We start from the raw sequence: 25,873 nt of genomic DNA, 5'->3' as shown, positions 1-25,873 counted from the left end.
TACCGATCCTCGAAACAGTTGTTAAAGCAGTGGTCGGCAAAAGTTAAACTGTGACTGTGTTGGTGAGCATAAGCGAACTGCTCCGCATGAGCATCCCAGTCGGAAATTGCGTGAATTGAAAAAAAAGTTATCACTTATTGCGTTTCAATGAGAACATAAAAAAGGTATTGCATATATAGTGTACATACGTGCATAGATACAAACTTAAATAAAAAATTCAAAAATTCATTTGGATTTTGGTATGTTATGTAACATACATAGTTACATACATAAAAATATAATAAAACTTATAAAAATAATTTGCATGATTTTTGAAGCAGGCAATCAAATTCCGAAAATATATGTACACGTTATGATATTTCTGTGATAAAATTATAAATAATAATATTTTTAGGGCAGTTTCTTATTAAAAGAATGTATTTTAAATGCGCTGAGGTCAGTTTGTTGCGTTGCTTTGAGGAAACGAACTTTAAGTCGGAAAAAATTTGCTCGCAAAAATATGTCGAAGGAAAAAGTGACAAAAACAAATAAGAAATTCTTTTTACATGAGGATAAAATGACTCATCCAAATGTTTCCAGAACTCCAAAATATTCGATTTATTTGAAACACACATTTCGCTTCGCAATATTTCGCTTCTCAGATTGGATTTCTAATTTGTATTTGCTAACATCGCAATTAAAGGGATCTTCAAAAATGTCGATTAGTGGTTGAAAACAAGCAAAATCCCTAAATCTATCTTGAAAGTTATTAAACAGTGTTTCCAATATTGCAATATGATCATGTGATTTATTAACTTGTTTAAGTTTTGCATAAACAAAAACAGTTTTCGGAAAATGGGAATAATCATGCGACTGAATTTCATTTAATAGTAAAAATAATTTTGTTTTGAATTCATGCAGATTTTTTACCGCATCTTACATTCTTCTTTCCCTTCCTTGAAGCTGTAAATTCAGTTCGTTTAAAATTAAGGTGACATCGGCTAAAAATGCCAAATCTAAAATAAAATCTTCATCTTTTAAAGAACGAATCTCGAATTTGAATTTTTCCACATTTTCAGTTTCGAGAAACTGCAGAACTTCCTCCCTTAATTCAAACTATATGTTTAGACAATCACCACGACTTAGCCAACGAACATCTGTAAACATTTTAAGGTCGGAGTGGCCAGCGCTCGTATTTTTTAAAAAAGTTTACAAATTTTCTGTGGGTAAGTGAATGATGCCCAGCTCGCACCTTATTAAATATTTGTTCCGCAAGTTTCATGACTGGGTGATTGCTGATAAATTTAGAAGCGAGTGCAACTTAGTGAATTATGCAATGAAAAGTATGCCTCGAAATACCATGTTTTTTCAATTGCCCTATGAAGCCTTCATATTTTCCAGTCATGACATTTGCACTATCTGTACACACTCCCGCAAATTTATTGATGTCAAGAACTGAAAAAACCTTTTCGTTAACGACATCGAACAAAAGCTTTCCCGTCACATTCCCATAGAACGCTTCAAGAGAAAACAATGTTTAAGTTACTTCGCAATTTATATCTACGGTTCGAACACGTATAGCTAATTGACAAAGATCGTTAACATCGGTGGTTTCGTCTAAACATATAGAAAAAAGTTTGCAATCATTATTTTTTTCAATATTGCTGATCTAATGCACATTCCTAATTGATCAGTACGTCGCGCTACAGTTCGTGGGGATAAAGGAATAGTTTCAAATAATTCTATATTATGTTTCAAATTTTGTAAAATTTTTGTACACATTTGTTTAACAAAACCCCATCAGCAAAAAGTCTGCCTTGTTTTACAATATCAAAGCTAATTAAGCATGAAATTTCCGTTTTAAATTTTTATTTGAACGGCCTATATCTTCCAAACCCTCGGTTTCCGTTAACCACCCTTTAATTCTTTGCAAAAAAATGTTTCTTTCTTCATTAAAAAGACGTTGTCTTTCTTCTCCATTCCGTTTTTTTAAATCATTGTGAAAATATTCGAAATGCCTTTTCAAAGCATAATTTCTGGTTTGTCTTTTTAATGTCTTAAAACACAAAATGCATATCATATCAGCAAAAGCATTTTGAAGCATAAAGTATGTCTCGCAAGGCATCTTTGCATTTAAGAAACAAAGCGCAACAGTCAAACATGATGTTGATTCGTTGCTGTCTCGCCAACGACTAAACGATAGAGCGTAAGAATACGTGTGAAGTGAGAGGGCACAATTGTGCTATGAAATGCCGACCACTGTGTTAAAGTCAATTTAGGGTATAGCTTCATTGCACGTAGCCATTCACGTTTATTGCCTTCAATTGACTCAAAACGGTTTCCCCGGAGCAGTCGTTTGAGCTTGCCGAATGTCACAAAATTAGAAGTCAAGCTGAGCTAAATCAGACGAATACGGTAGTTGCGACACGATATTGGTTGAAAATTTGGCGAAAAACTAACGAAGAGAGAGTGCAAAAACCAAAGGTTGTCGGCCCAAATTCCGGCATCTTTTTTGCGAATAATTCCGCGCAAAGGACGTATAACACTCAACTAGTATTCCTTGTTCGCAGTTTGACCGATTGGGAGATTCGAAGTGCACAAAACCCGAAATACTGTCAACATTACCTTGATCTTTGTCCTGCTTTAACGTGGTTTTTTCGGTTTCGGTTCTGTTTCCGGGTCGCAATTTAAGATCCAAGGCTCATTGTCAGTAATATTATGATTCATGACATCCTTGTAGTCGGAAGGCATTGTTTCACAGACGTGTTAACGCGAGGCTGTTTTTCGAATAAATTTGGAACAAATCACGCTTTCATATTTCATAGGCACAAATGATCTTTATATCCTGAGCAGGGTATATTAAGTTTGTTAAGAAGTTTGTAACACCCAGAAGGAAGCGTCGGAGACCCTATAAAGTACATATATATTTATAAATGACGAGTATGTTGAGCTGAGTCGATTTAGCCATGTTCGTCTGTCTGTCCGTCCGTCTGTCTGTCTGTATATATACGAACTAGTCCCTTACTTTTTAAGATATCGTTTTGAAATTTTGCAAACGTCATTTTCTCTTCATGAAGCTGTTCATTTCTCGGAACTGCCGATATCGGACCACTATAACTTATAGCTGCCATACAAACTGAACGATCGGAATCAAACGTTGTATGGAAAGCTTTCACATTTGACAAGATATATTCACGAAATTTGGTATATATTATTTCCTAAAGCAACAATGTAATTTCCGAAAAAATTGATCAGATCGGTTGACTATAGCATATAGCTTCCATTCAAACTGAACACATAGTTACTAACAGAAATGCACCTGTGAAGGGTATTTAGCTTCGGTGCAACCGAAGTTAACGTTTTTTCTTGTTTTAAATAATTTCACACATCGTAAAAATCGCCGAATGCTCTTTTTATACTTCAGAAAGACAAGCGTATACTAAACACTAACGACTATTTTGATGTGAAATTTGGCACAGATGTCACTGACAGTCATACAAACCTAGATAAAAATCGACTAATAAGTTTTAGTGCGAAATTTAAATTCAGAAGTCTTACTATGTTTTGCCCATGTCGTTATAGTGTATTTACAGTTAAATTTGTGCTTCTGCATATTTAAATATGCAATAATAGATAATGTTTAATGTTGAGTAGGACACAGTTTTCGACACAAATCGTAAATACACATGTGTGTTTGAAAATCATTTGAACCCAGAGGATTATATGGTAAAACATGACAAGCAATAATCCACCAGCGGATTACACATTAAATCGCCGAATGCCTTCCTCTCGCAAATATTGCTGGAGCAAGGGGTCAGTACATGCGTGTAGAAATGTGTAACTATGTCGTGATTATCACATTGTTTCCGTTTCGTAGTAGTAATTTTACGTTTCCAGTGCATTTAGCTATTTATTTGTTGAGGATTATTTTGTCAGGATTTTTTGATATTTTTACTTTATTTGTTCGAAATTGTGAGACTTTAATGATCGTCTGCTCTCGAGCTAAGCCAGCATGACAATGAATATAAACGAAAGAGTGTTCTCATATTTCGTATTTCACATCTTCATTTACCTATCAGAGAGCGAGGAGAATTCATAGTACCTTCTTTCGCTCATCCTACGAGATTCTCTTTAAATTTCATCAAAGTCGGTTTAGCCATTTTTCATTTCGTAACCACATATGTATGTCTGCTGGTTCTATTGTATACTTTTGGTATAACAGTATTAAGCGTGTAGACGAGTATGTATACCGCTATTCATTGTCAGTGGTGCAAGCAAATATTGCATAATCAATTATTCCTGTTAAATGATAGATTCATCGCGCATTTGAAATAGTTGTTTTTGTTATTCGTGCGTAAATAAATAAATCATTTTAGTAAATAAATTGTCATAAGCATTGTTGGATTAAAAATACACAGAATCGGTATTTATCCGATATTGATACGATTGTTTTGGAGACTATTTATGCGTTATGCAGAAAAAACATTTTAACGGTAAAAATAAGCTACGAGGAATGAAACATTTCTGTGTGGATTTAAGTGAATATTTACTAGTGTTTTGATTTTATATATTTGCCTAATTTAAATAAATGAATTTAGTGTAAACACTTGCGGTAAATTAAAATTACAACATCGGAAATTATTCTGCTTCTAAGTAAATAATTGTAATCTATCTAGGTAATTGACTGTTTAACATATATAAGATAAAATACAGTATATAAAGCAAACAATATTTCAAAATTTCACTTAGTTTGGACATACATTGCTTAAATGGATGTAATTAATTAATTTTTTTTCTTTTCAGAACTGTGCTTTAATGCGAAAAATGTAGTCAATAAACCAGTTCGAGAGATGTTATACTTGAAGGCGCCAAACTTTTATTTACAAAGACAACTTTTATACTCAATCAAGCCTCAATGATTTCCAGTAAGTATTAATGGTATAATAATGTATATGTTTACGTCAGTTAAAACTTATTTAATTTGTTATAAGCATACATCTATATTTTATATACATATACTCGAATACACTTACGGCTGCTATAACTATACGGAGGCTGCTATATATATTTCTGGCCTAGGCAACACTAAGTGTTGCCAGGTGCAATCTGACATTTCCATTGGAACAAGAGAAGACGAATCATTGTGCAACATGACAATGCGAGCTCTCACACATCGGCTCAAACCAGCGCCTTTTTGACCGGCCAAAACGTCGAATTGATGGGTCATCCGCCGTACAGTCCTGACTTGGCATCCAATGACTTCTTTTTATTCCCACACATCAAGAAAATAATGCGTGGTCAACGATTTTCGTCGCCAGAAGATGCTGTTGAAGCATTCAAAAACCATGTTTTGGAGGTGTCTCAATCGGAGTGGAAAAAGTGCTTCGAAAATTGGTTTGAGCGCATGCAAAAGTGTATAAATCTTGATGGAGAATATTTTGAAAAACAATAAAACCATTTTCGTTGATAAATATTCCTATTTTCATTATTAGGCCAGAAATATATATATGTAGCAGCCCTCGTAGTTGCTTACTATAACGCCTCTCTATTAATTAAACAATCTAATTAACACTAAGTAATCAATACTGAATAAAGTTAAAAGATATAGATTTTGCAAATATTCTATTTTTATATAGATATTTGAAGATCCATGTTATCACGGAAAATGTTTTAGTACTACTCTAGGCTAATGCTATGCAATATTCGCTTAGCCTAGGTTAATCTGGTAGGCCAATAAGCCACGCATAGACCAGCTTTGGTGCTTTGCAATACCAGATAGAGTTCAGTTGCTAGCTCCATGAAGAGTAATTTTAACACCTCACCTTCGATACCTTCTCCAGTGTATTATACTGTGGGGACAAGAGTTGCTCCATTGTTTCCTTGGTGCCCTGCTCTAGACATTTTCTGCATTCTTCTCGATCTGGAAGCCCTATTCTGCGGGCGTGTGTCCCAGTTAGCTTTCCGGTCGATCATGCTCCTACAGTCTCTTCCATCGAGTGCCAATGGGAATTTTGTATACTTTTGATCTAACATTTAGCACATGAATTTTTGCAATTTTACACCCTGGTAGCTCATTCCATCGGGTTTTGATTTTCTTCAATAAGCTTCTATCCAGATCATCGTATAGACAGTGCATGGGTTTCTCAATGTTGATCATGGGCATTAGCCGTACACCATTCATGGCAATCCCACGGCGAATCCACTATTTCATTGCCTTCGATGCCTTTGTGACCTGGCACCCAGTAGAAGTGAAGTTGCTTGCTTCTGGCAACACTTTCCATTGCTGCCTTGCTTCTCAAAATACTTCTGGCCGATATGCGATAGTCTTATTACCTTGATTGATGTTTGGCTGTATACGTAAGTGTTGACTCTGGAATCGCCTGCAGGTGCATTAGATGCCAGCTCCGCGGTGTTCGCAATATCAAAGAAAAATTGAAATATATCGCAGTGATCTTAAAAGTTTGCTTTATTTCTAACTCTGGACAGTATATTCTCGTACCAACTCGCTCGTTGATTTTCGTGCCATAAAAATCAATTTTTTTTGAGAATTTTTTTGAGGAGAAAGAAATATGTAATTGATTAAAGCGAAATTCCTAGTTATTTTGGATACGAAACCTTTTATATTCTTAATTTGGACGGACGGCGGGCAGGATGTAGGTCGTAATTATTTGAAAAAAAGTGGTTTTTGACCAAAAAGTTTTGACCTTATGTTGTTCATGTGCAAACTTGATTTTTTTTAATTTTTTTTTAGTTTAAATAGAAAATAATTTAATGCCAAAGATAATAAACTTTAATCCAATTCCATACGACGTTTAATTTGTATTCTGCCCGTCAATTAAGAAAAATCGTGAAAATGAAAAACCGAGAAATCGCGAGGCAAAGTTTTCGCCTTCTGCCCAAGCGCTCATATATCTGCCAGACGCTCTACACTATTCACTATTCCCCTCTAGCTTCAACAATACTTCGAATTCCCTTCTATAACTTTGGGGACACATTCGTAGAAAACTTTTAAAGAGATTTAAGCAAAAAACAAAAAATCGATTTTTTAAGCTTCTGAAGCAGGCTCCCTCCTTAAGCTTGCCTCAGAAAAAAACTAACACCTTGATAAAGTACTAACAAACATGGTATTATATTTCTTAACTCCAGCCAATGTCACAAATAAAGCATATTCCCGGGTTTGAAATACTTTCTTGAAGAAGTGAAAACATATATTTATGTCATACATTGAAAACTATAGAGGAATTGCTAAACTATTAGTTATACCTAGGCCACGCATCATTGGGTTTTAGGTAAAAGAAACGTGCGGATGTTATATACATTGACTTTAGCAAATCTTTCGATAAAGTAAATTTTTCGACTTTCGGACAAAAATTTGATCTTCTTGGCTTTCAGCATTGATTTCCCCAAAGGGTATTTTCTTATCTTTATAACAGCAAAAGTCTCTCTTTCAGATTCAAATATTGTCTCTTCAGGTGTTCCGTAAGATAGTCATCTTCGTCCGATTCTGTTCTTGTTATTTATTAACGATATCCCTTCTGTAAAGTAATTCCCAAAAACTTTATTATATGCCGATGTAGTAAAACTTTGTAAGTCATATACTTCAATTGATAATCGCTATCTGTTCCAAAGACACTCAACTAATCTCAAAAAATGTAAAGCGATATGCTTTACTCCTCTCCTTATGTAATAAAAAATGTAATAAAAAACTATAGACTAGACCAAGTCTTTGACTTTGTTGGTTTGGGAATTACTATGGATCCTAAACTTAATTTTATTTTGATTCATACTGACACCATGGTTAGCATTTGAGGGCAAATGGTTTTGAAAACAAATGGCGTTATTAGTTTTGTACATTTTGGTTCTGTGGTATGGCACCCTAGTTACCAAACCATTCTGACGAGTTAGAGTTTTTACCTTTCGTCTTAGGGCATTTCCGATGAGATTTCAGGTTTTTAAAATTCATAAATCTACACTTATTAGTAACAGAGAAACGCTTGGCACAATATTCTTACAAAAATCCTAAATGTAACAGTTTGCAGTTATTTTCTGTTGCTTGAAATTTAATTTATTTTCTCGATTCGCTGTTCGAAGCAGTTTAGACCTTAGTGTTAAAAGTGGTAGATCAAATTTTGAGCTAAATGAACCATTCCACTGCATATTTTATGCTTTTAATTCTCATTCTCACACTTTTGATTTATCTGACTCACTTTTCAAAATTAAAAATATTATTATTCGTCGTTAATATTAATAAATAAAGTTGTCCCATTTTATTATAATGTAATTCTTGTTTTTGTAGCTGATCAGCTTTAGACTTTGACGTTTAAGAAACTCTCTTGCCTTTCGGCTAATTCCGGTTAAGGGTAGTCATTGGACTATTATTATTTAACCGAAATCTCATTTAATGAAAACTTTTATTAGGCAATTAACTTAGATCTTCAACACACTTCGTGAGATGAAAAATTGCTGTGGCATACCATCAAAACTCAAGTTACCTTAATTTAGTTCAGCTTGCTTAAAGTAGTTCTTTATATTTTTGTTCATCATTTAATTCCAGCTGTATCAGAGTAATTTTATCGAAATCACAATAGATTTATAAATAGTTTAAGTCTCACTAACTTGAAACTTCAAACGACTTTGGACAATGCTGTTGCGCAGATTAAGCCGTAAACTTGTTATTTCAGATAATCTCTGCTTTCCAAAGACGTTGCCTAACACCTAATAGCCTCCTAGCCACCTAGTCATCTGACAAGCGAAATCCGGCTTATAATCTGTTGAAAGCACGGCAAATTCCTTTTGATGTGCGCTTTAATTCGCTACAGACGCCGCAAACTTAACGGTTAAACAGTGCGTATGAGTAATTTTCGCCAATGGGGAGGCAACTTGGCGAAGTGCAATTTTCCTCAGAGCTAAGTGTGCATTAAAAATGCAAAATTTAATTAAAATTTGCCAACCGCCACATAGAAAAGTAAACAAAGCAAAGCTGCCACATAGCACATACACGTATGGGTATGCGTGTGTGTGGGGGTGTGCGCGCATTAAATATGTGAAAGTAATAATGCATACGGTAAAATTAAAAACAAAGCGCTGCGTAACGGAACATATGCACGTACACGTAATTCGGCAGTGGTCGGGATACCTCGATACTGTTATAAAGCCAAACAAAAATCCGCCAGACTATGAGCCCGCTTATTACACTGTGCAACACGTAGCAAGATTTCGGCAATTTCATCTGCGATCCAGCTAAGAGTCTTTGTTTTTTGGTGTGTATAAAATACAAAGTAACTAACTTATATGACTTTAGTGGCTGGATGCGAATGGGGTGCCGTAAAATGCAGACTTCAGTTGTGGGAGGTGTCTGCAGTCGGCGGTGGCACCTGCCGCACACTCGATGGGAAACCACGGTGATAAAAGCATGTGGTGCGCACAGTCAGCATGCCACAAGCTGTCAAACGGCACACACACACACACATAGCTATGTGCGTATCTACAAATTCAAGAAACGGCAGTGCTGGATACTAAGAAGCTACGGCCATAGAAATAGCTGACATCCTGCTGTGTTCCTGGCAGCCGCAGTAGAAATGTGAAATAACATAAAGTACACACATATACATATATTATTGTACAAGTGTGTCAGAAAATGTGCCATTTGGCGGTGTTGCAACCAGTGTTGGCAAAAATTGAGACAATGTTGCTGCTGTGCCTTTCGGTGGCAGCAGTGAAAAAGTAGCTGCGACGCGCAAGCTTCTTGCCAGATAGTCGGCCCATATTCGCCCAATTTTTCAACATTTCCTCTTTACCTTGCTCCTTCTTTAAAATTTCGTATATTTCTTCAAATTTTCAACTTGTTTCTTACACAACCGGGCATCGCCTGCCGCGTCGCAACTCAATAATGCAATTTACTACGCTTTGGTAGACATCGCCCGAATTGTTCTTGCTGAGGCACAGTAGCATATAACCGAAAAATATGTACAGAAAAGTACAAGGTATATTATTAAAGGCTTTTCGAATTTAAACCTTTCGCATGAAACACCATTTTTCGGATCAAGCGATTTCTCAACAAAATAAGACTGGACTAAAAACAATCTGGATTGAACTGAATAGATAAAGTTATTAGACGTTGAGGAAACAAGCATTTTTAGAGAGAAGAAATCTATACACAAATCTCAAGGAAAGAGAGATTAAAAAGCATTTTTGATTTTTATAGAGACAAGTAAGCGCTTGTTGAGGATTAGACTCCAGACCAGAATTTGACTTCCAACTTAAGAATTCGCAAAATAATTCTTGATTGGTTGATGAACTGAAAAGACAAATCACAAGAATGCCTAATCCTAAGAGGTCCACCAGAGGTTTGAACTCACTTACAACGGAGGCTTAACGTTGTAAGCGAGTTCAAGTTATGCATCATTCACCAAATTTTTGAACTGAGGTCTCATGAATACCTTATCATCACTAAATTACCTCTTTCCAAATAGTAAAGAACTTTTCGACAGCCTACTATTGATTTAACTTTAAAGGGATTTTATGCAATGACTGAGTTCCGTAGGAATTATTATATCCGGCACAAGGTATATTAAGTTTTCCACGAAGTTTTTTAACATCCAGGTGGAAGTGTCTGAGACCTTTAAAAATAATCGAACGGCATGAAGGACTGAGGCCAGTCCAACTGTCTGCATGCATGAGGACTACTCCCTCAGATCGGACTACTTTAGGATACAGCTTCCACACAAAGTCTTTTTACCCTTTTTGCGCTTAGGTCTGGTCCTGAGAACAGTGCGAAATTCACGTTTTTTTTTCTTGTTTTTCTTACAGAAATCTCAGTTTTCTCCCACAGTTGGTGGAGTCTGCTGTCATACCTAGCAAATGCGTCCGATTCGAGTAGCGCTGTCATTGCTAGTAATAACAACAAATATTTTTCTTATAAAATCTACTAAACGGATTTATTATTTTGTTTTTCCTTTCTTTCGGTTTTATTTTTAAGGACAACTTTCTTATTTCGTCCTGCTACATTACACGCCGGCTGCCGTCTCGCTAAACGATTTTTCATTTAACGTCAATAGCAGCGAAAAAGAAAGAGACGAAATGTAGACACGGCACGGATGGTAACAAAGGAAACAAGCGGAAATGTGATTGGCGAAATACTCCGTATTGAAGAAACATATGTGCCTGTTGTTAAATGTATAATATGAAGGGTTGTGACTATGAAGGTTAGTTAGATGGTTAGCTACATGTCGACGGCCCCATCTTTAGACAGGCTAGTTTTGACTATTTAAAATTCAATAAAAGCAAGTGCCGGAAATGCGAACTTGAAATTAAATTAAAGAAAACAAAGGAACTGTGCACATATGTACATAAATAACAAATCGGGTGCTTTAGTAGTCTTATTAGTTTTTAAAAATGTAAACTTTAAGCTTGTTAAAGAGTGTCGTTTATAGTACAGCTCCCACTGAAGTATAGTGTGGGAGGATGGAGTCATGTGTAGAAGTTCACGCAAGTGAGGAAAGTTCTCTGATCGCCATTCACTTGGGAGTGGCCAGAAACGATTCTTTTACACATGGCTCAATCAGCTCACTACTTCCGGTCTTTGACCAAGTATCCTCTGGGTAGCCTAAGAACATCCGTTCGAAGGCGAGCCAATGTGAGGAGGCGAATCATCGCATACATAAGGTTGTGCGCAGGGTTTGGGACCCGCCACGTAAAAACCAGTACCAATGAACAAGAAAAAAACAGCCTCAGACTCTGCTCTACTTCTGAGTAAAATGCTTCATCACTTTCACTTAAAGATGGATGAAGCTCAAAAAGCAACCGTGCTATTTTAAATATTTGAGAAATGGCGATTTCGCAATAGAGCAGCTCAGCTTAAGATTCAAATCTGGTTCAATTTCGCAAGTTTGCCAAAATCAAGATAAAAATACTTTAACTTCCGCTTCGAGAGCTGCAAGCTAAATATCTCTTGCTAAGGATATAAAAACACTTCCTAAATGAAGTTAAGAAATTGTATGTATATCTGTATATATAGACTCTTACAAATATTTATTTAAAAGCAGAAAAAATCTGAATGGTCTACTTATTTTTTTAGAACTCAAAAAATAGTTAATAGATTTTATTAAAACTAAGGAAATAGTATATTATATTCCTTCAGCTGCTGAGCATACACAAATAATTCAAGCGGTCTTCTCAGAGCGATTTTCCGAGCCCAAAATTAACGGCCTAATTGCATAAAAAGCGTTTTCATTGCTAGATGTCGCAGGAAATGATAATTACCTCATATGCAATATTCTATACTATATATGTGACATAACTTATTTAAAGGGATCATACTGGTTAGAAGTGCTCAGCAATTTCAACCGAAGTTGTAACTGTTTTCAAAAAAGTTTTCTCTACCTGAAAAAAACTTCTCTCGTCACCTTTAAGGGGTTATATTCAGTTAGAAGGCCGAAAAAAGAAAATTTCCAGAGTTTTTCTGAGAAAACTTTTTATTTATTGACACATATTATGGTATTTTTGAACTGTATTTTAAAACCTAGTATATTTATTTGTAAAGAAACTACAGCTGATCTCTGGGAGCTCCTCTCAAAAAAGATGTTTAGCGGTGAGGACTATTTCTCTGAACTGGATCCTCTGAAAATAAAAGTAATGTTAAATCTAGTAATTAATTGAACGAATAAGCAAAATAACATTTTTTGACAAAATGACGGTTTCTCGAAATGAACAAGTAAAGAGGGGCTAAGTTCGGATGCAACCGAACATATTATACATATTATTATTACAGTTTTTGTTGCATTTGAAAAATTGCTGGTCATAAGGTGGCATGTACTAAAGACATTATTCGTGCAAAGTTTTATTCCGTTACATTAATTATACCCTGAACAGGGTATATTAAGTTTGCCACGAAGTTTGTAACACACATAAGGAATCGTCGGAGATCCTATAAAGTATATATGTATGTATAAATGATCAGTATGTTGTCTGTCCGTCTGTCTGTATATATACCAACTAGTCCCTCAGTTTTTAAGATATCGTTTTGAAATTTTGCAAACATCATTTTCTCTTCAAAAAACTGCTTATTTGTCGGAACTGCCGATATCGGACCACTATAACATATAGATGCCATACAAACTGAATGATCGGAATCAAGGGCTTGTATGGAAAACTTTTGCATTTGACAAGATATATTCACGAAATTTGGTATAGATTATTTTCTGAGGCAACAATGTAATCTCCGAAGAAATTGTTTGGATCCGTTAACTATAGCATATAGCAGCCACTCAAACTGAATGTTCGGTATCAAATGCTTGCCTGGGAAACTTCCTCATTTGACGATATATCTTCACAAAATTTGGTATGAATTATTGTTCACAAAAATAATGTAATATCGGAAAAAATTGTTCAGATCGGCTCACTATAGCATATAGCTGTCATACAAACCAAACGATCGGAATCAAAGGCTTGTATGGAAAAGTTTCGCATTTGACGTGGTATCTTCACGAAATTTGACATGGATTACTGCTTAAGGTAACAATATAATCTCCGAAAAAATTGTTCAGATCGGATTACTATAGCATATAGCTTCCATACAAACTGAACACATAGTTACTAAAAGAAATGCACCTGTGAAAGGTATATTAGCTTCGGTGCAGCCGAAGTTAACGTTTTTCAACTTTTAACTTTTTAAGGACACGAATCATGAAAGAATCTGTATTACTCTGCTAATGCAATTCGCCACCAATGGCTGAATAATGAAGAATATATTATCTTAGACTGTTAACATTAAAGCAGTAAGGCTTCCCGAATTTAGAGGCGACAACAAAACAAAATGAAGATATCATCTGAATGTCAAGTGCAACGATTGATCACATAAATACATAATTTGTTATACTGCTTTTCCATGGGAAAGTCAAGGGAAATATAGTAAATAGCATCAAGAATGAGAAATCTGTGTGGCGGCAAAGAGATTGCCACTACACATATGAGGAAGGAGCCATATAGTTCATTCAGATAGAATAGAAAATCGAATGAAGGAAAAAAATTAAAAAGTATTTTCAGACATTTGATTCTTATAAAGTGGATTATTGTGTGCTTGTCGCTGTCTGGTAAAGCGTTTTACGCTACGCTGCACATTGCGTCTGCAGTGGATATTTTTGGCGGAGAATACAATGCGGGTGGCAGCTCTTTACTTTTGCTCAACCACACTATAAATACCATAAATGTGTTGTCTGCAGAACAGTCTGCTGGCTTTCATTTTACGCTTCTTTTTTCGGCGTTCACGCTTCATTGCAGCGCGTTATGTTGAGAATTATTATTTGCTGTCACTAAAAATTAAATTTTTGAGTTGTGAGCGCGCTCAAAGGAGAATGCACTATCAAAAGCAGAAAGTTAAAATCAAGAGATAAGGCGCGCGCATGTGGAAATCACAACACATATGCACTTGAAGCGTTGTAACTTGTAAAAAAAACAGAAATAAATAAAATAAAATATTCGACATATGCAGTCAAAAGACTTAGCTTAATTGCGCAACTTATAGCTGCAAGGATATTGATTAATCATACGCCATGTTGTACTGGCACTGCGCCCCGCACACTGGCAACCTTCATCGCAAGCGCTTGCCATAGAGAAACGCAGTGTAAGCGCTTTCTTTCGACGTTTGAATGTGTGTCGCTCTGCTCTCATCTTTCTTCATCTACACTGTCATCTATTTGAGACTGAGAAGACAGAGCGCCTGATTTGTAAGTTTCGGATGCGGAAGCACACGCTCATGTGCACATACTTATGCTTTGTTGCAGGGTTAACAAGTTGCAAACACTCAGTCGCTGGCACAAAAGTTTCAACACAAAAGCGGATAAAAGACAGCTAAGTCAAAGCCGCTGAAAACAATAAGCACTACAATGAAAGCAAAAAGAAACCCCGCTTGAAGGAGAAGCAGAAGAAAATGTGAAGTATTGATAGTCAAGAAGCTGAAATCAATCGTTGGAAAAGTGTATTTTATGGCAAACTTAATAGTTTTTAGTTGAAAGTTAAGCAAACTACACTGTCAGATAAAGATATTGGATATGGAAGACAAGGAAGCAAATAATACATGGACCCACAATATTGGCGGCTTTATGACTCTGACACAAGCGCACATAGTGTAGATTGGTGGAAGTGGCTGTTTAAAGCATTGAATTTCACTTATATTGAAATTTTCTTGGATCATTAGCCACCGTAGCCGTAGACACTGTTTAAATTAAGGTTTGGGTAAATTCGTATATCTAGCAGACTTACAAATTTATAACGGCTTAAAGAAAAATGAAATTTTTACTAAAATTTGACTTTATATTTGTTAACAATTTACCTTATCAGCTACCTTATAGAATAAACCAATTTTTTTCATGGCCATTACAGATTTTCAAAAATCGAATAAGTATGTTTTTCAAATATAAGTTAGTTATTTTTCTTATTTTGAAAGAAGTGGAGAAATTACTTTCTTTTTCATCTTTCTGGTCTGCTCAAGTACCCAGAAAAAAATGGAAATTTCTATACAATTTAAGAGTTCACATCGGAATAGTTAATCCGATTATTTGGATTTTCTATTTTGTCGATGCCCCTTTGTTAAAACTTATTAACAGAAAATATTTGAGATTTTTGGCAGGTCAATATAATACTATAAGTGTCTTGAAAGGAAATAAAATCGTTGAAATATTAATTTGTGTTATTTTAACAGTGTTTTCAAATTGCACATATACTATACATACGTGACAAGAAATGGCACAAAAATGGGATTATTATGGGATTAGTCTTCTATGTCTTGAGTTCCAACGTTACATCGATATTTCTGACGACCACGTCCAAGCGGCATTTTCACTTCAACGTCGTGATCTGAACAAGTTTTAATGACTTTTTCAAAAATTTTACGAAAACTCTTGTCTTATGAGTTCTCCCGTAGCACATTAATTTCATTAAGATCATGATTTGACAATTTTGTGATTTCTCCTAAATTTTGAATCTTAGTTTGCTATTCCCGACTCAAAGTCAAACCATAACAATTGATAAATTCATTATGTGGCAGAGAAATTGAAATTTGATGTTCAGCATCGCTCTCAAATTTGAGAAACGTTTTGTAAAGGGCTCGTTCTCCAAAACTTCAATGACAGTAGATTTTACTTCAAGAAATGCAGATTCTGCTTCATGGATTCTAATTTTTTCCGCCTTAAGTTATGCATATTTTCGTTAACATCTGCTGTTACAAATTAAATAACCGTTATTTTTCAATATACAAAATTTTCATTATTAGGTTATACTGAGTTGCGCTATTCCTATAAATCATGAAGCTGAGAATTCTCTATGATCTATGTCATGTGTTCTATTGCTAGTATATTATCAAGAGTATAGTAGTTCATACACTTCTTCAAAGCTCACATGTGCATAAATTCGAATTTCGATCACCGGAATAACAAAAAATCCCACAATATCGCCTGTTTTTTGCAAAGGGTGATCCATTTCGAGGTTCCCTAATTAAAAAAAAAACACACAGAAACACACAAATTTAATGAGGAACTTTTATTATCTTCAAAAAAACATTCTTTGGCATTCCGCGGCTACTTCTTAGATGGTTTATCCGTTGAATCTAATTTTTGTTAACACGTTCGATCATTTCGACTGGTAACTGGCGAATGACACGCGTGATGTCTTGTTCCAAGGCCTGCATCGCAGCGGGATTGTCCACAAAGACTTTAGACTTTACATATTCCCACAGGAGAAGGTCTGACGACGTGATCACACGATGTCGCGGAGATCACGGTCTTCAATTTCAGGCATCAAATAGTCGGTTCTAATAGCGTGTAACAGTCGCCATTGACGGTGATGTCCTTATTGGCGTCATGACCTTTGAAAAAAATATGGCACGATTCCACCAACCCACAAACCACACCAAACCACTGTTTTTTCTGTATGAAATGGCGGCTCTTGAATCTTTTTAGGTAGCTCTTCGTCCAAATGCGACAATTTTGCTTGTTTAAGTACCCATTGAGCCAGAAATGGACCCCATCGCCAAACAGAATTACATGGCATACCATATATTTATATTTGTTTAACCATATTTCTAATCGCTCTTTAAACAATATGTGAATATATAATATATGAGAGAAATTAAATATTTGAATGAAGCTCTAATCATGACAAAGGAATACATTAATATTCCAGTTTTTCTCGAATAAATTCTGAATTGAATATAAGCTTGTTTGTATGTGAACAAAAGCGCAAATCCTTGTGCCCATTCCCCAGCGCGATAGCCCTAATGATGGGAAAATATGTGTGCATATACATACATGTATACATATTTATGTGCTATAATTTTTGTTCTTGAAATAACATGGAATTTCAAAAAAACTGTGCCATTAAATCGAGAGAATCGACACAAATTCTTGACACAGTTTTCAGATCCATTTACATTAAATGCAAGATTGTACATAAAATAATACTGTGTATATCGTATTTGAAAGCTTTATTAAATACGCACCAAAACTTGCTATACAATGGGCGCTTCATTCCGGATTTAACCAAACCAAGTTCGCAATCGCGCCGGCTATTTTAGTCGGAAAAAATGCTTGTAGATATAAAGTTGAAATGCAACACTAAACATTTACAGATTTTTCTAAAAATATGCACGTGCGCCATTTTAATTTGTATGTATTTTCAATCCGTTTTGCTCACACTCACAACACCACAAAACCGTTATTGTTTTGCATTAGGATCTCTCCTCCGCTTTAAGTCATGAATACTGTTTTTATTATGGAAAAAATATGACTAACCTCATTTCTATATATGTATGTGTGTATGTAACTGAAAAGCTTTGTGCTGTTAGTTTTTTTCGTGTTGCTGTTTTATAAAAAAATAGCTGCGTTTAGCGCCACCAAAAATGTTGATGTATTCAAGCGTAAACTTGAAGATTAGAAAATGTGTTTTGTTATTTATGATGGCGTAACTCGCGTTATGCGAATATTGGCACTTTTTATTTTTTATAAATCAGTGAGCACATGCTCCAGAGCTTTAAGTTTAAAAATACTTCCAATTTAATATTGTCAGAATACCTCGAGAATATGTTTCGCAGTTTCAGTTGCTTCAAAAAAAAATGTTTCAAATTACAAGATTAAAAAATAACAAAAATGTGTCTTAATTTTCACTTGAGTTTTCACTATTCATATGCTCAATATACTTTGACGATGAATTCAACATACCTTCAAAAGGTTTCTATAATGTCGAGGCTTTCACTTTATGTGTCTAAAATATAAGTTCTAAGAACGGACTTTTTTTTACCCATTTAGCTTGATTTTTGAAAAGTAAATTTTCTCTTGATTCAGATTTTTCGAAGTTTATACCATTCTTTTTCGACCAGCGTTCACACGATAATTTTTCAAGTGTTAACGAATGCAAATTATTCGATTTGTTTTAAAGACGACGAGGTAGAATTGTCTCAACCATTCCTTCTTTGCTGTCCATTCTTTACGAGATTAAAACGGAAACTCGTTAGATGTCAGGCTTTCAGTTATCAACGCGAACTCGTTGAAATCGAAATTTATTTAAGCTTTTTGTCCACATCTGAATGGATATGTCATTTGCTGTTTCGGTGTAACCTTCTTATCAAGGATCGGCCGAAGAACTTAACCAAGCTTAGCGCTCAAAATTACTTACTCTACTGCATCTCGCACTTGTAAGTTATTATTTTTATCTCCCGAAAGAGATGAAAAAATAGTGAGACATTTTAATTCATCCCATTCGTCAACATATTTCTTTCTAGATTGATATGACTGTTAGTGGCATCGAATAAAATTTTTGGTGTCGGAATATTCAGAATGTTGTAAAAGGCTTTTGGTGATAATTATTTGTAGCGAGCAAATGTTTATGATTGATATCAAGAAAGAGAATCGAGAACGCGTTGACGATGGACCATTTCCAGGCCAACAACAACAACTTATGATCAACCCGTCAATAAAATAAAGAAATTGGTGTTTGAGAATCGAGGATTAACAGTCAGAAATCTTATTGGCATCGTTGGATTATTGGAAAGATCAGTGAAAACCATTTTGAAAAATCATTCGAGCCGAAGAAAAAAGTAAAAGCACGAATGGTTCCAAAATCACTGTTTTTTGTTTGAAGAGCAGCGCCTTGATAAAGCCTGTAAATCAGGATTTCATGAAACGTACTATTACAATCGAAGAGCCTATCTATGGATATCTATGGATATCTGCTTACGAATCAGAAACATACGATCAATCGGTCGAATATCTTGGGAAAAGTGTGCCAAAGCCGAAAAAAACGTCAAAAATCAAGGGCATGTTGGCAGTTTTCTTCGATTATCGAGGAGTGGTGCACTCCAAATGCCGTCCGACGGGACAACTGGGTTAGTTATGGGTAGACATCTCTTGGTTTTTGCATCACGATAATGCATCGTCGCCTACTGCAATGATTCTTCGTTAGTTTTTCGCCATATTTTTAACCAATATCGTGCCGCTTATTCATTTAATATATAAATATTCTTCTGAGTTTTAATTTAATAAGGGCAGTTGTTGTGGGATTAAAATTTATTAGATTTGAGTTTATAAAAACAACTCGAAAATACGTTCGGAAAACTTTATGATAAAGTTACAGATTAACTGATTTTGGGTATCAATAATGACTAGTGCTACTTCTAAAGAGCAAAACAGATTTTGTAGCAGTTAAATCGAATTTATGACTGTCTCGGCTGCACAACAATTTGCCGCAAAATGCATTCATCATTCTCAAGTCCTCTTAACTCTTCCTCTATGGGTTTCTTATTTTGTGGAGGGGTACATTGTCGGTAACTATCCATCTGCTCCAGTTTTCGACTTCCTAACTGCTAACTTCTTTCAAGTGAAGGTGGCTGCTTTTTAGATAGCAGCAGATCTACTGCTCCTGAGCACAATCTCCTTCAGGGAGGTAACTATGCACTCCGGTAATAGTATGACATCGATATTAGACCCGAACCCGCTGACTGTACGTACAAGACTACTGGGGAATGGGAACAGCTAAGAGCTCCGTTGGCTTCTTGTGCTTTACTACTGGATTGTTGGGCCTCAGACCAGCTCAGCAAATGTTTATCAATTACCAGAAGGTGTGCAATCGCAAGGGCCTTCTGAATCATTAAAGCATTCCACAGCCATGTGGGGGGGTCAGTCATCTAACCTAACATAGCCTAAGTCAATTTTAAGAATTTGGTGTCAAAAATTTAAATATAATAAAAATTTAAACCAGTACTGAGTAGAGTTGGATGGTTAAAATACTCCTCAAATAAATTTTACATAGAGCAATTGATTACTTCGGTTGTCACTGGTTCGCATAGTACTTTAAAAACATTAACAGTTAGAACTTCACTACACTAAACACTCTAAATACAACAGCAGCAATATCAAGCCCAGTCATTCGTGAGTGATTTACTCCAACTCAGCGGCAATTATTATTATTTTTTTAATTTAATTTCTACAAATTGAAACTAAACTATTTAACTAACCACTTTTGAAGCTTTTAATCCAATTAAAACAATTAGCCGAATTCCGAATATTGGACTGTGTGATTCCCGAAACGTATACAATCTGCAAAACATATTTAATAAATAAACTAAATCCTATTTGGAGCACCACAAAGCGCAGCGGTTAAATTGAGCTTCACAATGAAACTCGATCGCCATAGTGACGAGCAGTAGCGGGTTAAGCGGAAGCATGGAAATGCGATAACTGCGGAACAAATGAATAAAAATGAATAAATGTGGTGACTGTGTAAGCAGTCACTAGTGACGGACGTTGCCCGCCAACTGCCCTCCCCTCCCAGAGCTCAGCCACGCTGTTTACTTATGGCACACGTGGCCAAATGCGATAAGCGACGATCGGGTTCGGCAGTGTTGCCCAAGCGCACATTTTTTCAGAGCTTTGCGGTGGCAAATCCGAAATCCTTTTGATTATGAGCTACATTTTTTGTCTAAACCAAATCAGTATTTATCCGTTTTCTGCGCAGCGCGTTTATTTTTTTTGTTTTTCGGCTTACAGCAACTGCTTTCCAACTGATTTGCTCTATTTCCTTTTATTGTTCCTCTTTCGTGCTCGCATGCTTAATTTTTGGTCGCAGCTTGATTTTTCCGCTCACCTTCCCTTTCAAGCCGATTCTCATAAGCTAGAAAATCGCCAGATAAAAGCATTAAAACAGTTAAAAAAACTTTGCAACAACTTTTCCTTTAAATCAACGCTGTGCCGCATTGTAATGACGAGCGCACAGAGCGGTGCATTGTTGGAGTGGGAGGGAGGCAGTAACGAACCAACTCTCACTACCGGCCTGCATAAGTAACTACAGTTATATTTTATGCATGCAACAAACGAACTATAGCCATTGCCGTTTGTTGCAACAACACATGCAGCGGCCACATGTGCTGCGGTTTTTTAGCTCTTAAACGTGCCTTCCCCCTCCCACATGGCTATTCTGTTTTGCCGCCCAGTGGCTGGATTAAAGCGTTGGAAACGACTGTTTGCTGCAGTAAAAGTCGAAACAGGAAGCCACAACAAGTTGCAAATATATGGACAAGGGCGCAGTGCGGTGGTGCAAGTTGACGGTCGTAGTACTTTCAGATGTTTCTATTTGCTTTTAATGCCCAGCAAACAAATGACTATCTTCAACTGTTTGATTACCTTGCTATGGGGCGAACAACTCTCTGTGAGTTGCTGACACTTCAGTTATAGTCTAACAGCAGGTAATTGAACAAGTTCAGGTCCATCAATAGCTGATATTTATGTGGACGGATTCTCGGAAATTCTATAAAATGTACACCAAATGTTATGCTTTGGAATTGTTTTTAAAGGGAACATATGCAGGCTGAAGAAACGATCTAAGCAAAACTGTGAAAGTTTATATGTATACAACAGACTAGACTTTGGAAATACTCTTAGTTCTCTTCCTACACAGACCTACGAAAAAAAAACTTTTTTTGTTGCCCAGGATATCTTAAAAAATTTTTATGCTTGCAAGTGTCCAGATAAAGACCTTATTCTTGAAAATATTGAAAATGCTCTCGTTTTTATGATAATTATATACATAAAATTTTGAAAATTCTTGGCTTTTTAGTAATAAAAATTTATATATGTACATATGTATACTCGATAGTGGAGATATCTAGAATCACAGTATACAAATAGTCCTCTTTTGTTCCATGCAAATCTCTCTTTCGTTGCAAAAGAAATTCGTATGGACTGCTCAGAAACCATGAAATCGGCCACCAATGGATGTTAATAAGAGTGTGTAACATCTACAGCAAAGTTGTTTCCTCAAAATGAACTGAGTGGTTTAATAAATATTCAAATAAAGAATTGGAAAACAATTTGTCAAAGCCTTCGACGTGGGAAAAGATTATTGTAAACACTTGCAAATAACTTTGGAAGCTTAGTATGGAAAAGTCAAAAAGTGGACTATTTGTTGATCATCAATTACAGAAAATAACGAAAGATGCAGATCATATAAATGTTATAAGTCCTCCGCAAATTGAGGCTTAGAAAAATTTTGTGTTGATAGTCAAAAGTTTCCCAGGGAACCACAAAGTATCAATTTATGAAAAACTTATTCCAAATATGCTAACAAACTGGAGCTATTTGAGTATCAAGTTAAATTATCGCCATTATAAGTTGGATACATTTTAGGATAATTTGGAAATTATAGTAAGGAACAGGAAGAGAGATCCATCTAGGATATAAAAGTGTTGGAAGAAAGGTATCAATGTTGATGGGATCGTTATAAGATGGCAGATTCTTGCCAGTTCCACACCTACCTTCTGTTTACTTCGATACATCCTTATTTTTCAAAATATAAATGCCATTTCTAGAATTTCAGTCATTATTTCTCATGTTTTCTGATTTTTGTAGTGTTAAATTTTATTTATTTATTTCTCGATAAATTAAAATTTATTTATTTAATCACCAGGATACAAAGTATATACATAAATAGTATGCACCTATAGAGGTTATACAGTTAACACCTGTTCATAGGCCTGGAAAACAAGTTACTACAATTTTCTTATATTATCTTATTCCATACAACATTATTATAATTATGCAACGACTTTGCGTTCTAAATTTCAATCTATAGCGTTACAATCCACTTTACAATTTTTCTTTTTGAAAATAAAGATTTAAAAATAAACCAGAGTCAGTTTTACAAAATCAATGAAAGGTCATGAACTTTAGGTACAAATATATACAAAATTGATGTTATACCTAGGGCAACAAAATTACTGTAGACCTGTACTATCTTTCACTAACTCTCTTCTCTTTGGCTTTGAAATGTTAGGAACTTGATTTATAGCAAATATATTTTAGAATATAAAAACGACTTAGAATTCCTCGGATTCAACTTCTTTCTTTCTGCTCCTCGTCATTGTATATTTTTGTTATGAAAGCTGGATTTTGGTAGTTGATTGAGTTCTCCTCTTTCTCTACTATTCTAGTTTGACCTTATCGTTAAACTTCGCTTCCGCATACCTTAAATCTAATAACTCTAATTGCGACACTAAAAAAAAGGCGCTAAGATTTAATTCACCACATTATACTCGTAGCTGAAACTTTTATCAGAATAATAAGACATTTTATAAGATATTTAATTATGATACTAAGACATACTCCTTCAATATTGCATGAGTCTTCTCACTGGCTTTTGTTGTGTTCAATTTTTCTCTAAGTGATTTGCAGTTCGAAGCAGCGTTATCACCGGTTTGTTGATAATAAACTCAAGTTCCGACTTCTTACCTCTAAAAAATTTCTAATTTGAATTTAAAGGGTTTCGGTACCCCTCAATTTTGCCTCCTAGCTTCTTCCTACCTCCTAATTTGTCTGCATATGTTTTCGATCGGCTCAAAAGGCTTTGATCCGACTTAAAGAGATTTCTAGTATCACAGAGGACTGTGCTCACCGCTTAAGGCATCAACCATAGAACTAGAAAGTAAATTTGAGACTACAGCAGATTTCCTATAATACCTTGATATCCTAATAAATCTTTCTCGAATACAACAGAACAAAGCTTAGCAAATATGAATGACGTGAGAACCAAACCAAAATTTGCAAAATGCAAAGCTCTCTGCTAGTAATAATTGAGCTCCAGCTCCAATGCGTTGCATTGTACAATTGGTTTGGTTCTCATATTGCCATTTTAATAGAAATATGAATATTTCACAATCTACTAATGTTTTTATTAACAGTAAGTACCAACTATTTCTCTTATATAATTATAAGGCAATGAGTATCAAAGAAAACTCCACGCTCTTCATGTGTTACTTCTTTTTTTTTTAATAGAAGTAATTTTTCCAACGGACTCAACAAAATCGTCTTCTCACGCAATTTGTGCTTTTTGGTTCACTGGGTTGCCTCGCCAACATACCGTGCCACAAATTTATGCATTCATATATTTATATTTATGTACATTTGCGGGAATAAATAAAAATATCTGATTGTTTATAACTGCAGCCACAGGCAAATGAAGTCCTTGCATGTGAAATGCTTTCACACTTTACCCCTTCCCAGCACAACAACAACAGCAACACAACGCTTCACCTATGGCACAGCAATATTATCCATTTCTCCCACACCCTCCACGCGCCGCAAAGCTGTGCGGTCGGCGGCATAACCATTTTATTTCATATTCGCTCATTCGTTTATAAGCAAGTATTTATTCATGTTCATATGCATATGGATGTGCGCATGTGTGCATGTTGCAAAGAAAAACCGGAAGTCATGTTTTGTTGCGCGCCGAGCACATGGCAGCGCAGCCCGGAGTTGGTAAGCTGGCGAGCACTTTACTATGTGGCACTAATCCTATTTATGTTGCATACAAGCGAGGTTAATAATTTCATTTGTTTCTTGTGCGGCGCATAAAAAGACGACACTACAAGGCGAAACTACAGCAAATAACACTAACAATGTTGTTACAAATAAGACGACAAATGTGCGGCCAACAAGCCAACAAAACATTACGCACACACGAACACCCGAACCCCGGCGGTGGCATGCTTGTAAGCCCTGACAGCTCCACACAAATGCAAAATATTATGGCCAAAAGCTAATAGAGTATATGCAACAGCCATGCAACATCACGAACGGATGCATTTGAGCATTGGCGCTGCCCCGAAGCTGCAACAGCCACCATCAACCACCGTCAGCCCACATGGAGTTGTCGTGTTTAGGGCTTACTCATACATACATACAGACATATATTGAAATGGGAAAGTCAAAAAAGCTGTGCGCATATTTTTGCATTGTTATTAGCTCGGCAATGCTTCGACAGCGAAGGCGACCCGCTGCAGCTTGTCTCTTGGCAGCTGCCCGGTGCTTGCGAAGACACAGCGCTGCAGTTTGCTTGCAACCTTTGTGGCTGCAGAGCCGTTAAGCTGCTTTCCCTAAACTTATGATATACAATATGTGGCAGGTCTTACCCACACACCTACACACACAAGTGCGCATATAAAGTGGCGTGTGCATATTCAGCCGCAAGCTGAAGGTGAAATAGAATACAAAGCGCTCACGTGTCTTCTGATGGATAATCGCCAGCGCGCTGCCGTTATAACTGTATGGCAATCGCTGCGACTGCAGTGTGCATTTGCAAAACATTATTTTTGGCACTGATCAAACTTTAGTAACGATAGCAGTTAGTAGTTCAGGGTGGCTTACAGATGGGACGCTATGTCGCAATGCATGCTTTTAGTGAGGTACAGAGTTGTATTCTTACGTGTATGAATGTTAATACTGTTGTGCATTTTCAAAGTATTTATGAATTTATTTGTTGTGGTTTTCTAAGCTCCTTGCTCAAGTTGAGAGGTTAAAAATAGAATTATTCATATTCATGCTGCTCGCTTACCACATCCAAGTAATAAGCTCGTTGT

The 25,873-nt window shown here is 35.9% G+C and overlaps 1 protein-coding gene across 3 annotated transcripts in view; it reads left to right on the top strand.

Annotated features, from left to right (window-relative positions):
- The window catches only part of LOC120768219, a 109,043-nt gene that overhangs the window by 59,701 nt on the left and 23,469 nt on the right, over nt 1-25,873 (top strand). For all 3 annotated transcript variants that reach the window (XM_040094792.1, XM_040094794.1, XM_040094793.1), the window contains one exon: nt 4,783-4,904. The gene's annotated coding sequence lies outside the window, so the exon portion shown is untranslated. The remainder of the gene's footprint in view (nt 1-4,782; nt 4,905-25,873) is intronic.

This window comes from Bactrocera tryoni, chromosome 2 (genome assembly GCF_016617805.1).
Source record: "Bactrocera tryoni isolate S06 chromosome 2, CSIRO_BtryS06_freeze2, whole genome shotgun sequence".
Taxonomy (NCBI): domain Eukaryota; kingdom Metazoa; phylum Arthropoda; class Insecta; order Diptera; family Tephritidae; genus Bactrocera; species Bactrocera tryoni.
This window is presented reverse-complemented; position numbering and strand designations above follow the sequence as displayed.